Source organism: Oncorhynchus kisutch, linkage group LG17 (assembly GCF_002021735.2).
Source record: "Oncorhynchus kisutch isolate 150728-3 linkage group LG17, Okis_V2, whole genome shotgun sequence".
In the NCBI taxonomy this organism is placed as follows: domain Eukaryota; kingdom Metazoa; phylum Chordata; class Actinopteri; order Salmoniformes; family Salmonidae; genus Oncorhynchus; species Oncorhynchus kisutch.
Window position 1 is genome coordinate 37,002,687 of NC_034190.2, and position 15,024 is coordinate 37,017,710.

General features: G+C 43.0%; 1 protein-coding gene across 4 annotated transcripts in view; it reads right to left on the bottom strand.

Moving 5' to 3' along the window:
- The window catches only part of ext1c (exostoses (multiple) 1c), a 76,128-nt gene extending 67,066 nt beyond the window's left edge, over positions 1-9,062 (bottom strand). The window contains exon 1 of one of the 4 annotated variants that reach the window (XM_020505664.2): positions 8,891-9,062. The gene's annotated coding sequence lies outside the window, so the exon portion shown is untranslated. Of the gene's footprint in view, positions 1-7,810; positions 8,384-8,890 lie in introns of those variants that run through there. The other 3 variants (XM_031793760.1, XM_020505663.2, XM_020505666.2) reach the window with 3 other exon arrangements.
- Between the last annotated feature and the right edge of the window lie 5,962 nt (positions 9,063-15,024).

The following is a 15,024-nucleotide window of genomic DNA, read 5'->3' on the forward strand; positions in this document are numbered from 1 at the left end:
GACTGTAGGCAAGACACACTTGTCTTTGTACTCCTCACCTGGTTGCCGCCACACACGCTTGACACCATCTGAACCAAATAAGTTTATCTTGGTCTTTCTAAACCGCTGGCAACAACAGTGAGTACACCCCTAAGTGAAAATGTCAAAATTGGGCCCAAAGTGTCAATGCTTCAGTATGTCACAGTACATGTTGGCATTCATGGTTCCGTCAATGAACTGTAGCTCCCCAGTGCCGGCAGCACTCATGCAGCCCCAGACCATGACACTCCCACCACCATGCTTGACTGTAGGCAAGACACACTTGTCTTTGTACTCCTCACCTGGTTGCCGCCACACACGCTTGACACCATCTGAACCAAATAAGTTTATCTTGGTCTCATCAGACCACAGGACATGATTCCAGTAATCCATGTCCATAGTCTGCTTGTCTTCAGCAAACTGTTTGCGGGCTTTCTTGTGCATCATCTTTAGAAGAGGCTTCCTTCTGGGACGACAGCCATGCAGACCAATTTGATGCAGTGTCCGGCGTATGGTCTGAGCACTGACAGGCTGACACCCCACCCCTTCAACCTCTGCAGCAATGCTGGCAGCACTCATACGTCTATTTCCCAAAGACAACCTCTGGATATGACGCTGAGCACGTGCACTCAACTTCTTTGGTCGACCATGGCGAGGCCTGTTCTGAGTGGAACCTGTCCAGTTAAACCGCTGTATGGTCTTGGCCACCGTGCTGCAGCTCAGTTTCAGGGTCTTGGCAATCTTCTTATAGCCCAGGCCCTCTTTATGTAGAGCAACAATTCTTTTTTTCAGATCCTCAGAGAGTTCTTTGCCATTAGGTGCCATGTTGAACTTCCAGTGACCAGTCAGTATGAGGGAGTGTGAGAGCGATGACACCAAATTTAACACACCTGCTCCCCATTCACACCTGAGACCTTGTGACTCGTTAGTGTTTACATGACACCGGGGAGGGAAAATGGCTAATTGGGCCCAATTTGGACATTTTCACTTAGGGGTGTACTCACTTTTGTTGCCTGCGGTTTAGACATTAATGGCTGTGTGTTGCGTTATTTTGAGGGGACAGAAAATGTACACTGTTATACAAGCTGTACACTCACTACTTTATATTGTAGCAAAGTGTCATTTCTTCAGTGTTGTCACATGAAAAGATACTCAAATATTTACAAATATGTGAGGGGTGTACTCACTTTTGTGATATACTGTATGTATGTATGTATGCATGTATGTATGCATGTATGCATGTATGTATGTATGTATGCATGTATGCATGTATGCATGCATGTATGCGCACATCAGGTAGTCTCAGATGGTGAGCTCACTGAGAGCCATAGAGAATCTGGGTGTTGGTTTTTGGCTCAGCCAAGCTCCTCTCCCACAGCACAGTGGCAAGCAGACAAAGTTGTAAGGAAACAGACACTAGGGATCCCATTACATAGTCCTCATCAATAATTTACCAGCTCCTTTAGTTAAGACATTGATTTTCCTTTCTGCTTTATATCCCCTGTCTCTCCTGCTGAAGTAAAACTCAATCTACCTCAGCATACTCTCACACGGCTAAGACATATATCCAGTCTGACAGAAAAAAAGACAACCTGAGCTACGGGTTGGAACCGGTTCAGGGAACAGAACCAAACAGCGATTTTGAAGAATGGAAACAGAACCTGGAACGAAAGTGATCTCTAGTGTTCCGGAACAAAAATGTTATTCTGAAATCATGAGAATCGGTAAATAATGTCAATTTTCTGTTCCCAAGATATAGGGGTTTTGCTCAGAATGATTGGAAAAACATTTTGGTTCCAACCCTGACCCGAGCACTATAATGTCTCTGATGATTTGTAGTTCAGGTAATGATGAGGGTGATGGTAATGACAAGGATGGATTCTCACTTTCTTCACCAACTAATACAGAGATATTTTCTCAAAATGAAAGACACCAAAAAGTTTAATCCCACACGGCCACCAAAGAACCAGGGAAATATCAACTAATTCCCTCCACATCGATCAGTAATCCCCATTACCAACTGTCAACATTATGCAAGGCAACAATAGAACCCCAATCACCATCCTGTTTGTTGTACTGTGTAAATGAAAACAGCAGTGTAGCAATAGATGGCATAGTGCTTTGAGATGGCATAGCACTGGGAGATGGCATAGCGCTGGGAGATGGCATAGCACTGGGAGATGGCATAGCACTGGGAGATGGCATAGCACTGGGAGATGGCATAGCACTGGGAGATGGCATAGCACTGGGAGATGGCATAGCGCTGGGAGATGGCATAGCGCTGGGAGATGGCATAGCGCTGGGAGATGGCATAGCGCTGGGAGATGGCATAGCGCTGGGAGATGGCATAGCTCTGGGAGATGGCATAGCACTGGGAGATGGCATAGCACTGGGAGATGGCATAGCGCTGGGAGATGGCATAGCGCTGGGAGATGGCATAGCGCTGGGAGATGGCATAGCGCTGGGAGATGGCATAGCGCTGGGAGATGGCATAGCGCTGGGAGATGGCATAGCGCTGGGAGATGGCATAGCGCTGGGAGATGGCATAGCACTGGGAGATGGCATAGCGCTGGGAGCGCTAATGAATGTTGGCCAATACAAACCCCGGGCATGTCTGGCCAGTAACAGCCTTTACACAAATGCACATAAACACACACCTTGGAGAAGGAGTTACGCAGCCAGACTCCTACTAACAGAGTATGTGGCTCCACTGTCACAGATCAATGATGAATGGATCAGTATGGTAGGGCCTAGCACTGAGAAAGGCCACATGGCCTGTTGAGGAGCCTGAGGGAAAGTACAGGATTCAGACAGAGGGGAACCTTAAGGGTTCTGGTTGGAAGCTCTTAGACTGCGTCCTTCCTTCCTTCCATCTTTTGTATGGTTGATCACTGGTCTGACAGGAAGCTTTGACACATATGGTAAAGAAGGGTTATGGATTAGTTTTTAGTTCCACCGCCAATATGTTGATGTCAGACTGAAGAAGGTATCTGTGAAATATTTCAGCTTAGCCTTGAGATATGGGGTGAAAGAAGGTAATTTGTCACACAAAAGAAGGCATTGAGACTTGAAAGAGTAAGGTATCTCTGGGGGATACTTGAGATGACTGTGACTTGCCTTTTCAGGTAAGTAGTGGATTCAAATAAGAAGGACACTTGAGAGGTGTGAGGATACTGCAATGCATTGTGGGAAGGCTAACACACAAGGAAGTAGATGGGTCGTCAAAGCAGTAGGGAGTGAAATATACAGCAACTCCTTCCTCTGACTAATCAATGTGTGTTTATACACAGCACTTCTACTTGTCACCTGTGTGTTCGCATTGAGCATTAAAAGCCCCACCGTAAACTTTACAGGTGCCTTGTGAAATCTCTTTATTAGCAAGACAATCAAACTCCAAGTTATCCTTCCTCACCCTAACGTCTCTACCTCCCATGCCTACACTGCATCCTCATCTCTGGGCTTTGTTGTTGGTTCACAAGCTTCAGTCAAGTGTCGGTGACAGCTGGACCGGCGGCCTGCTCAAACCTCATCCATCCATCCCTCCTCTGCCTCCCTCAGGACCTCGAAGACTGCCTACCCTCAACTTTGCCTGCTGTTCCCACAAGACTAAACTAGTCTCTCTGCAGCTATTGAAGGAAATGCAATTGAATCAGCAGTAGATGGAATTGTGTTTACAGCATCTGTCGACTGCTACTCATATGCAATAATACAGAAGTGTAACGGGGTGGGGAATATGTATGAAGGCATTGATAAAACTGAAATGAGCTTGAGTTGGACTCTGAAGGAAGTAGTCATTTCCTCTGTACATGAGGAAATGGCACTACTACGTCGGAGAGGATTTGCATAGGTATATAAAGTAGACTATAAATAGACACTCGACCAGCAGCATCTGATTTTAAAATAGTAACTAAATTCTTTCCGAACAGAGTCGGCATGCCTGAGTCAGTGTCTATCTGCGTGATAGAGTTACACAGAGACTCAAATGCTGAACTGCTACTTGTTAGGCCGTTTTCTGCCAACGTGTTCAGTTAGTAGGCTCTGTGTGTGTGCGCGTGTTTTTGTGCACACACAAAACATGTGTTGCTTGACTAAAGCTGGACATACGTTAGTCCAGGGAAATTGTTCCTAAAGAAAAACAAATCTTGCGTTGAGGTGAGAGGCGAAGCCAGACTAAAATTAAGCGCTGGACTCTGTCATTAGAGGCCGGAGAACCGTAGCGGCAATTCCAAGGGCCACTCCTAGTCCTAGCCTTATTGTGCCATGCAATGTGTGCTTGTGGAGATGTGTGTTTATGTGGGGAAGACCTGACCAGGAATGACTGAGGTTGTGGTCGAGGTGTGACTGCGGTCATCTCAGATAGTGCTTTTGGGAAAAAGGGAAAACAGGAACAGTCCAACCAACGCCCAAGCACCCAGGCATTAAGGGCTTCTAGGTGATTCTATTTGCTCTGGGGTTTTTTTTTTTACAATGGAGGCGGCATGTTTTATTCGTGACCAAGGCTGTTACGAAATTGGGTTCCTTTCTGTCTACAGTGAGCTAGTAGTGTGGAATTGTTCCATTTAGTAGAGATTACCTGAGGACCGTAATGACCATAAACCTAATTAAGCTCTGGTATTTTTATGAGGACTTTTTTTTATAGCTGTGCGTTTCTACCCAATACAACCTTGTTGCCCTATGTGGTGAGAGTCTGTGAGAGACTCCTACATGGTTAATAAGATGTTTACCTCTAGCCTGAATGACCCATGCCTAGCCTCCCACCGCCTTCAATTCCAAACTCAATGATAATTACAACCTGGCTTGATTAAATGTGTCTCAATAATATGCTAATCTCACTCCGACGCCACAAGGGCTGATTAAGCAAACACACTAGATGGGTTGGAACAACTAGAGCTGCTAGCTCTGCATCGACTCGTGCTGCTCACACAGCAGATCATGTGGGATATAAAACACAACTTATCATGCTATCTACAGGGCAATTGGTAAGGATTCAGACCCCTTGACTTTTTCCACATTTTGCTACCTTACTGCCTTATTCTCAAATTGAATAAATTGTCGTCCCCCCCCTCTCAATCTACACACAATACCCCATAATGACAAAGCAACATTTTGTTGCTTAAATTTGAGCAAATATAAGTGTTCCGACCCTTTACTCAGTACTTTGTTAAAGCCCCTTTGGCAGCCATTATAGCCTGGAGTCTTCTTGGGTATGACACTACAAGCTTGGCACACCTATATTTGGGAAGTTTCTCCCATTCTTCTCTGTCCTGCAAATTCTCTCAAGCTCTGTCAGGTTGGATGGGGAGCGTCGCTGCACAGCTATTTTCTGGTCTCTCCAGAGATGTTCAATCGGATTCAAGTCTGGGCTCTGGCTGGGCCACTCAAGGACATTCAGAGACTTGTCCCCAGTCTGAGGTCCTGAGCACTCTGGAGCAGGTTTTCATCAAGGATCTCTCTGTACTTTGCTCCATTCATCTTTCCCTCAATCCTGACTAGTCTCGCAATCCCTGATGCTGAAAAAATATCCCCCACAGCATGATGCTGCCACCACCATGCTTCACCGTAGGGATGGTGACAGGTTTAATCCAGACGTGACTCTTAGCATTCAGGCCAAAGAGTTCAATCGTGGTTTCATCAGACCAGAGAATCTTGTTTCTCATGGTATGGGAGTCCTTTAGTTGCCTTTTGGCAAACTCCAAGAAGCGGTCATGTGCCTTTTACTGAGGAGTGGATTTCCGTCTGGCCATAAAGGCCTGATTGGTGGAGTGCTGTAGAGATGGGAGAACCTTCCAAAAGGACAACCATCTCCACAGAGGAATTCTGAAGCTCTGTCCGAGTGACCATCGGGTTCTTGGTCACCTCCCTGACCAAGACCCTTCATCTCCGATTGCGCAGTTTGGCTGAGCGGCCAGCTCTAGGAAGAGTCTTGGTGGTTCCAAACTTCTTCCATTTAAGAATGACAGAGGCCACTGTGTTCTTGGGGACCTCCAATGCCACAGAAATGTTTTGGTACCCTTCCCCAGATCTGTGCCTCGACACAATTTATTTAATCCATTTTAGAATAAGGCTGTAACATAACAAAATGTTGAAAAGTCAAGGGGTCTGAATACTTTCGAATGCACTGTACATGGTGCTCAAGCAGAAGATGCCCCCTTATATGCAGATCTGGGATCAGATTATTGTGAAAATAAACTTGACTACGGGGATGAAAGTAAAACGTAATGTTGGATCAGGTCTAAAGGACAATTTCACGACTACACAATGAGCCCAGTGAAAAACACAATGCTTATCCTTGTGGTTGGACTCTAAGGAGTGATGTGTAAGAATGGCCTGGACAAAAGATAATATTTGTATGCCTAGGAGATGCCAGTGTTTTATGGGGGTGCCGTGACTTGTATGGCAGTGCCCAGCAATTCTATAATTCAAACATTGATTCCTCCACTATGATGCCTATCAAGAACCAGCCAGCCTGCAGCCATGATGTACCTCGCCCTTCACGATACAAAATAAGGTAATATATTAAGTGTGAATGATGCAATGAGTCCGACATCCTTGTCAGAGGAGCAGAGATCCGAGTCACTTTCAATCACCTATCCACATCTCTAGATACCATGGTATCACATTCAAGCTGAGTCATACAGTATAGACTAGTCCAGATTGAAAGAATCATCATGACGATTCTTTCAACGCCTTTACTAGACCACGTTCTCCTAATATGGATAAATAATAAGTAGCATCTAGAATTCTGAAAGAGAATAGAGTCTGCTGTATCAGTTTTATGGACGTACAAATGAATGATATATACACGTATTGATTCTTGACGAATATAACTTGTCTCATGAGCTTAGTTCAACTGTCATTCCCCATCAGAACCCAAAATATAAGCTTGTTTTACTCCAATGTTTGTAAACAATGTAAATGCAAACAAACACTGTATAGCTTCATGGTTCAAAGTAATTTAGATATCAATCCTTGCAGTCTATTAATTTGAGTGTGGTTGCATTTCCCCATTGCCCATCCCTCAGCTAGCTTTAAAGCCATTACTGTTTGGTAACAGTGAATGTGAAATCATTCCACAGGTTTAGTGTTTTGATTTCTAATTATTTATGGGGCGTCAGTTCGGACCAGGTCCCCGTCCTTGGCTGCGCTTCATCAGTCAATACCATAAATTAATTATTGTCAGGGGATGTCACCATTTAAATTTGTCAACCAAATGCTTCACAACAGAATTGGTTGTGACACCTCACTTGAAATTGGGTATACTGAGCTTTATAGCTCTGTCAGTTTATCCAATCTGAGTGTTCCAGGAAAGGCATCTGGGAGGGTCCACCCCTTGGAAAAACAGGGTCATCCATCATCACAACTCAAAATGTGCCAATGGCATTTCTTTGACACACACAAGGTCATGCATAATGTTATGTTAATAGATTTAACATGTAATTTACGAATGCCATCGTTCTATTGCAACAAATGCAAAATTACACCCATATTGGAAGATTTCTGAAGCAGATCATTCAACCTTCATCATGTTCTACATATTTATATCCCTCAGAAAACTAGTAAACAGCGTAAGAGTAAAACAACACAAAAATGTCACATACACGCAATATGTGCAGTGAAATGTGTTGTTTTACAGGGACAGCCATGGTAGTACGGCGCCCCTGGAGCAAATTAGGTTTAAGTGCCTTGCTCAAGAGTACCGATTGATGTTTCACCTTGTCAGTTCAGGTATTCGAACCAGCGACCTCTCGGTTTCTGGCCCAACGCTCTAACCGCTAGGTTATTGTGTTGTTACCTGTACTTATTGCGGTCCTACGGGAATGACAGGCAGACAGTCTCATCCACTTTCAAAAGCAAGTATTTAGTCCTTGTCGGTAATCTTCGTGAGTTGTCTGCAATAGTTGTCAACCAAATATGTAATTGCTTGCTTGCTTGCTTCTGTTCTCTTGGCTCCTCTAGCTACAGCGGCACGTTGTGTTTGCATACAAATTGAGCGTCCTTTCTAGCGGCATGAGGGTAGATCAATACATCGATGTAGTTGATGCACTGGCGCTCCTCTCGATTTACGAGCTCTGTAACATGATTGTGTTACACGACTGACACGCGCAAACATACACACCGGGCGCGTCCATAAAAATAATAATCACCACGGCGATTCCCTCCGCCTATGTCTGCGATTACAATCACAGTTTTCTCACTCTCCACAGTGGCATAATTTGGGTGTTCGCACTACCTGGAGCCACATTAAACGGCACGCTTTCTCCGAAGAGAGGAAATTAGCACATTATTTCATATGATTCCCTCTCAGTGAATATTCAACGTGACAGCAGTACTTTAGCCTATATGAGACATAGACTGCAGCCTATCCCTGGGTCACGACAAGTGTCATTCCCTTTATCGGAGCGTGAGTGTGTCGAGGGCGTTGATGCAATTCGGTAGAAGCTATTGAAACAATGCATAGGGGAAATAAACAATCGAGGTGGCTATAAATAGACCAATCATTCAAATGCGCTGCCATCGGTTGGGTTCATAGGCTACTCGTAGAATATGTCAACAGTGACAGTATGAGGCTGAGCCGAGCATGCACTCCTGTAGGCTATGCTCGTACCCGTATGAAATTAATATTGAACAGTAGGCACAATGCCCTTGGACACTGAGCACGATATCACATGCAGAATCACCACATTTCCTATAAACACTTGTCCATATACAGTACTATGTGATTGAGAATAATCCCATTACTTCCGGAGTGCAACATACAGTCATTGATATAGGCTGCTGAACAGACTAAATACAGACATAGTACTCTATCCCGGGTATGGGCTGCCTACATCACCAGTGCGCTCCGCCTGCTTTCTCCCGACAGAGAACTCACCCTCACCGGGGGGTCAAAATAAAGTGCAGTTCCCCTCTCAGCCGATTTCCTTTTCACTCCTCGGCCAAGCATTTGCAAATCACCTCCGCATGCACGCACACGTTATCCTGCAATACCGGATATGGATATCTGCGATATATTGTCATTTTTTAACATACACAACGTTCCAAAGTCAACCAGCCCCCTGCGTTTGTGATTGGTTGTCGCGGCGCCGAGGTACCTCAGTCGCACAAAGCTGTAGGCTATTTATAGAAAATACACACATCTGGCCAGTGGTTCCGCGCAACTGGAGGACTTTGGAACCTCTGAAATACGCACACAGAACGGCTTCGACTTTGAAGTGAACCCCTAAATATCGTGACCATGGACCTATAAGGTTATATTTGTGCAAAACATAGTTCTGAGATATTGAGCATCAAAGTTTTCACATCCCAGATGTTGTAGTGAATTCTTATTTCATAACCCATTACGGTCCTCACCTTAAATGTACCTTAATAAGTGCAGAGCATCAAAATCCTGAGACGTTTGTAAATCCGTTGTTTAAGGGGGTGGAAACGCACCTGGGTTCAGCCATAAAAGTCTACATGGCACAGAATGTTAAACTTATTACAGACATGTAATGATTCAATAAAGATAATAGCTTTCATTCTTTCTAATCACATCATCAAATATATTAATTCATGTTCATCACACATTTGTTAAAGTGATAGTTCATAAAAGTGACAATTGCACTATATCCTATAGAGAACTAACAATTTTGTTAAAGCTTAGCTCTGGATCAGTAAAATGACACATTTTTTGGTCTCTGACACCCAAAGTCAGTAAATGACTTGCTAGTTATCAATAAAAATGTGGTATGTTTGTAATTTTGGTGAAATACTCCTATGTAAAGGTTTTCATATTTAAATAGAAAAAGACAAACGCAGCAATGTCCCTCCAATTGGCCTTAACCATGCTCAAATGCACATGTAGCCTATTTATTTGTTTTTACCATAAAGAGCTTAAAGGAAAATTCCACCCAAGAACGATCTTTTGGTATTTGTTTCATTGGTCCATTGTTGATATAGTCCCAAAATATTTTGTATGACAGAAATCAAGGTAAAATAACTTTCAAAATACCGAAATACAGCCGGTACGATGCACGTTGCCTCATATGATGCAAAACACGTAACATGCATCATACTGGCTGTATTTCTGTATTTTAAAAGTTATATATCTTGAAAACTTGATTGCTGACATGAAAAACATTTTGGGATTATATCAACAATGGATCAATTAAACAAATACCAAATATGATTTTGGGGTGGAGTTTTCCTTTAAGTGAGGGCCATTCTTCTGAAAAAGTGGTAGAAAAAAACCCAAGTAATTGAAAAAGACAACCAGAACAACCATGTTTCGGCATCACTGTGCCTTCTTCGGGGTGCAGGGTTCAGGGTTCTTCACCCTGAAGAAGGCACAGTGATGCCGAAACATTGGTAAATACATATTTAATTGCTGGGAGATTACACATTGAGTGTGCAACTTTCTTTATTTTGATAGTTTATTCGCCATTAGTCAGCACCTCCACACAAACTATTATTCAGGGTGTGCGCCAGCTCATGTTTTTTTTTAATCAGATATGTGAAAATGTAAATCATCCCAATGAAAAGTATCTGTGCAAAAACCATTGGACTTGGTGCTATAAGGTTCTATCTACAATCCAACTACACAAAGCTGGGTTGTCAATACAAAATGATTGTATATAAGTGATGTACTTATTGAGTCATGAAAGAGGAACACGTCACGAAATAGTTCGGAGATCTGAGACTTGAAAACGACTCATCTCAAAATCATATATTTTGCCGATAGAGCCTTATTCCAAGTCTTTGTTTATTCATAGGTTCTGGTTGTCTTTTTCAATTACTTGGGGTTTTTTCCACCACTTTTTCAGAAGAATGGCCCTCACTTAAAGGAAAACTCCACCCCAAAATCATATTTGGTATTTGTTTAATTTTCAGTAATTTAATATTTTATCACACTTGGTGTTCATTGCAAACACACGCAATTCATAATTTAGGCTATTACCTAATTAGGCCCTCCATGTTACAATGTCAATCACGTTTTCTGTACCCCTACGGTATAAAGTGCTAACAATCAAAATGAAGAGAAAGGAAGTGGTTGTATGCTCATGTGAGTAAGATGATCAAGATGGTCTCTTTGTGAACATGGCCTACACAAATGCTGGTCATTGTCTATGCACCTAGTGCCTCCTTGTGTTCAAAAGATGTAACTACTCACAGTCTCTTTCTCCTTTGTGAGGCTGCTCCGTGTTTTCAGTCCTGCGACAAGCTCTCACAGGCTAACGTCAGAATTAGATGTTCATCCATGATTCTCAAACATTGAATGTCAAAGTTGTTCCAAATGTCAAATTTCGAAGTGCTTGGTTACTCCTCTGTGTCGTTCCAAGATTAAGTTAGGCGTTAACTCAGAATTCGTAAGGTTAGGCATTAACTCCAAATGGTTAAAGTAAGGATTAAGGTTTGTGATAGGGTTAAAATAAAAATATCAAAAACAACTGTCTATTGCTGGATTTGAACCAGAGGTGCTTTTGCCTATCCGCCATATCTGCCCACAACACTCAACAAAAGTGTTGTCTACTTGAAGGTAACAGCGCTCACTGTTGCCCCTAGTGGCTGGTTTCCATGTCATCTCCCGATGTCCTCAGACATGGATGGACATCGAATACTGACTTGTATCACAGGTGACCTGCTTGCTCTGTCAACAGGCTGCTCCTATGATGACATCATAGCTAGCCTATCTTCTATCTTCCATCTCTCAGGACTGAGATCATTGTGCAACACCGTGCAGGCTGTCTGCGGATTAGCAACAGCCTCTGTCACAGTTTCAATGTGATTCCAGGATTCTTTCACTTCAAATGGAAACATTTTAGGATTTCCAAATGCACTGGCTGCATCTTACTCCACACAATAAACCGTTATGTGTTCAAGGTGTAGGCTGAACAATTTTTTTTTTAAAGATAAAAAAACAAAACATCTAAGCAACCTGAAATGAATTTGCACTGTTAGCAAAATAATTGCCTAGCTTTATACTATTATTTAGTCAGTAATTGTTATGATATTAATCATATTTCAAAGCACAACACAAATTATATTTCAAAGCACAAAAGGCTTCCTTTATATTCACGAGATTGGATTTCATTCCTTTGATCCAGAATTGATGATCTGCGAAAATATCAGACGCACTCCTCATCAGTGTCAGTTTAAGAATGGGAAAAAAAACATACATTTTCTCAGTTGCATTCTCTAAAATAGCAGAACCTTAGTAGCCAAGGGATATGTAGGAAGGCAGTCTTGCAAGAAGGCCTTCAAGTGCAGAATGAAGGTGAATTCTCTTTCTTCTGAGCATGCCCCTGTCAGTCTCTACCAAGTAGGATCTCGGTGTTGTGGCTGTTCTCAGAGTTTGTTCTGTAGTGATCCACACTTTCTGTCCAGATGTCAGGTCATGTAGTGGTCTTGAGCAGTAGTGTTGGTTGTAATTCTTTGCTTGCTTCCTCCTTCCTCCCTCATCCATTTTGCAGAAAGCCTGTACATCCAGCCACTTGGCAAGCAGTTTGGTCATTGTTTTTGGTAAGCTTGTGCGCAGATGTCTCCCCATGAGCAGTTGTGCTGGAGAGAATCCATGTGCCAATGGTGTGGCTAGCTACACCAACAGTGCTATGCTTTGGTCCAGGTCTCTTTTCCAGAGATTTTTGATGGTCTGTACAGCATGCTCCGCGGTGCCGCGGATTGCTCGTGATGTGCATGAAGTTGTTCTCTTGAGCGTATGCTTGGAAGATCTCTGTGGAGAACTGCGGTCCATTGTCTGAAACGATGGTCTTCACAACTCCATGGCAAGCAAAGGCCCCTTTTACACTGATTGCCCCGGCATCTCCCTGCTTGCCTCAACCTTGTTGTGATCTGGCTCCAGTCCTGAATTATATATATTTTTATTTAACCTTTATTTAAACTAGGCAAGTCAGTTAAGAAAATAATTCTTATTTCCAACGACAGCCTACCCCGGCCAAACCCTAACCTGGACGACGCTGGGCCAATTGTGCGCCCTATGGGACTCCCAATCACGGCCAGTTGTGATACAGCCTGGAATCGAATCAGGGTCGGTAGTGATGGCTCTATTATGAGATGCGGTGCCTATGAGATGCAGTGCCTGCGCCACTCGGGAGCCCTAAAAGCAGAATTCCTGTGACCCAAGAGAATGATTTCATCCTTGACAAACTCACACTTTTTATTGAGTGTGAGACACATCAAACTTTGTCACTTGCGCCAAATACAACAAGTGTAGACCTTACTGTGAAATGCTGACTTACAAGCCCTTAACCAACAGTGCAGTTCAATAAAGAGTTAAGAAAATATTTACTGAATACACAAAAAAATACAAAAAAATAACACAATAAAATAACAATAGCGAGGCTATATACAGGCGGTACCATGTCAATGTGTGGGGGTACAGGTTAGTCGAGGTAATTTGTACATGTTGGTAACGGTGAAGTTACTATGCATAGATAATAAACAGGGAGTAGCAGCAGTGTACAAAATAAATGGAGGGGGGGGGGACTGGGGGTAGAAGCTGTTAAGGAGCCTTTTTGTCCAAGACTTGGCGTGCTTGCTACCGCTTGCCATGCGGTAGCATAGAAAACAGTCTATGACTTGGGTGACTGGAGTCTCTGACAGTTTTTGGGTCTTTCCTCTGACACCGCCTAGTATATACTGTACGTCCTGGATGGCAGGAAGCTTGGCCCTAGTGATGTACTTGGCCGTACGCACTACCCTCTGTAGCGCCTTACGGTCAGATGCCGAGCAGTTGACATTCCATGTCATTTGGCTGGACAGTCCTTCCATCTATGTTCTCGTCCTCCTCTACATATTTTGCACTTCTTTTCACTTAGCTTTTCACGTCTTGTTTTGACCTTTGTATGTTGTCTGTGCACTTTGTTGGAATTTTATTCAATTTTGCTTTGATGGGATCCACATTTGTAGTGGTTACTCCTCCTACTGAATTGCTGTGCGGTAATGTTTGCTGTTTCTTTACAGTTTCACTTTGTCTGACTCTTTGAATAGCTCTTGCCAGTGTCACGTCTGAGTCAAACTGTAGCTTTTCTGACAGCCCCTGACAGTCTATTATTCCAACAACAATTCTGTCTCTTATCAATTTTTCTTTGAGCACTCCAAAACGTTACCATGCTCAGCCAGCTTGTGTACACCTGGGATGAATGCCTCTGCACTCTCTCCCTCATCTTGACATCTCATGTTGAATTAAGCTCTCTCAAAAATAAAATAATACTTTTAGACACAGTGCTGCTCAAATGCTCCTTCTTCTGCTTCATACTTACAGTGCGTTCAGAAAGTAGTCAGACCCCTTTACTTTTTCCACATTTTGTTAAGTTACAGCCGTATTCTAAAATGGCTTAAATTGTCGTCGTCGTCCCCCCTCCCCCCCATCGATCTACACACAATACTCCATAATGACAAAGAGAAAACTAGTTTTTAGAAAATTTAGCAAATGTATTTGCCAAAGCTGCTTGTGGAAAAAAAATGTGGAAAAGGTCAAGGGGTCTGAATCATTTCTGAACGCACTGTATTTTTTATCTGCATCAGTCCATTGATACTCCCAAAATATAATCAGCGGCATCCTCCATAGCATATTTAAGAGATTTCACCTGATATTCCTCTGGTTTTGTATTCAGCCCTGATGCCAGACGAAACCTCTCAAATCTCCTCATCCATCTTGGCCATTCTCCCGTGTTTGAGAAGTCAAAGGGCTCTGGATGAATTATAGCTAACGTGTTTCTACATCTGCATTGCTTTCTGTTTGGGGTTTTAGGCTGGGTTTCTGTAAAAGCACTTTGTGACATCTGCTGATGTAAAAAGGGCTTTCTAAATACATTTGATTGATTCATTGATTATATGTACAACTGCCACTGCCATTTCGATCTTTGTTTTGTTTTATTCTGCTTGCCGAGACACTTTTCCTCCTCCTAGTGTTTTTTCCCTCCTCTCCTGTCCCTTCTGTACTGCTCGGTTTCCACTAGATTCCAATGCCCAAAGTTAAAATTGGAAATATCATAACATTTCATGCAA